Below are 1,406 nucleotides of genomic sequence, written 5' to 3'. Positions count from 1 at the left end.
AAAACATCGTTCTCTGCGCTTTCATCACCAGCCTAGTCCCAATAACAATATATCTTCACACAAACCAAGAAACACTTACTTCAAACTGACACTGAATTACTATCCAAACCCTCAAACTAACACTCAGTTTCAAGATAGACTACTTTTCACTCATGTTTATGCCCGTAGCACTATTCATCACATGGTCCATCATAGAATTCGCAATATGATATATGCACTCCGACCCCCACATCAACCAATTCTTTAAATACTTACTCCTCTTCCTTATCACCATACTAATTCTTGTTACCGCCAACAATCTTTTCCAACTCTCCATCGGATGAGAGGGGCTAGGAATTATGTCTTTCCTACTTATCGGCTGATGATTCGGACGAACAGATGCAAACACAGCCGCCCTCCAAGCAATCCTATACAACCGTATCGGAGACATCGGTTTCCTTGCATCAATAGCATGATTCCTCTCCAACATAAACACATGAGATCTACAACAAATCTTTGCACTCAACCAAAACTCCCCAAACCTCCCCCTCATGGGACTAGTACCAGCCGCAGCTGGGAAATCAGCGCAATTTGGACTTCACCCCTGACTCCCCTCAGCAATAGAAGGCCCCACCCCAGTTTCAGCCTTACTCCACTCGAGCACAATAGTTGTAGCAGGTATTTTCTTATTATCCGCTTCCACCCTCTAATAGAAAACAGTAAACTCACCCAAACAATAGCCCTATCCTTAGGCGCTCTCACCACCCTATTTACAGCCATTTGTGCCCACACCCAAAACGACATCAAAAAAATCATCACTTTCTCCACCTCCAGCCAACTAGGCCTAATAATAGTAACAATGGGCCTCAACCAACCTTACCTAGCGTTCCTACATATCTGCACACATGCCTTCTTCAAAGCCATGCTATCTCTGTGTTCCGGTCCATTATCCACAACCTAAATAACGAACAAGATATTCGAAAGATGGGAGGACTGTTCAAAGCCCTCCCTTTCACTACAACCGCCCTCATCATTGGCTGCCTCGCACTAACAGGAATACCATTTCTCACCGGATTTTACTCCAAAGATCCCATCATCGAAGCCGCCACTTCGTCTTATACCAACGCCTGAGCCCTGTTACTAACATTAACCGCTACCTCCCTCACAGCCGTTTACAGCACTCGCATCATCTTCTTCACACTACTAGGACAACCCCGATTCCCTCCCTACATTACTATTAATGAAAACAAACCCTCACTAAATTAACCCTATCAAACGCCTACTAATCGGAAGTGTCTTCGCCGGCTTCATTCTATCCAACAGCATTCCCCCCATAACCACTCCCCTAATAACTATACCCCTACACCTAAAACTAACCGCTCTTACAATGACGGCCCTAGGCTTCATCCTTGCGTTTGAAATCAACC

At 44.9% G+C, this 1,406-nt stretch overlaps 1 pseudogene; it reads left to right on the top strand.

The window, feature by feature from the left end:
- The window catches only part of LOC129391977 (NADH-ubiquinone oxidoreductase chain 5-like), a 3,171-nt pseudogene extending 1,766 nt beyond the window's left edge, over positions 1 to 1,405 (top strand).
- Position 1,406: the final 1 nt, after the last annotated feature.

The sequence above is a fragment of the Physeter macrocephalus genome, unplaced genomic scaffold, assembly GCF_002837175.3.
Source record: "Physeter macrocephalus isolate SW-GA unplaced genomic scaffold, ASM283717v5 random_3631, whole genome shotgun sequence".
Taxonomy (NCBI): Eukaryota; Metazoa; Chordata; class Mammalia; order Artiodactyla; family Physeteridae; genus Physeter; species Physeter macrocephalus.
This window is presented reverse-complemented; position numbering and strand designations above follow the sequence as displayed.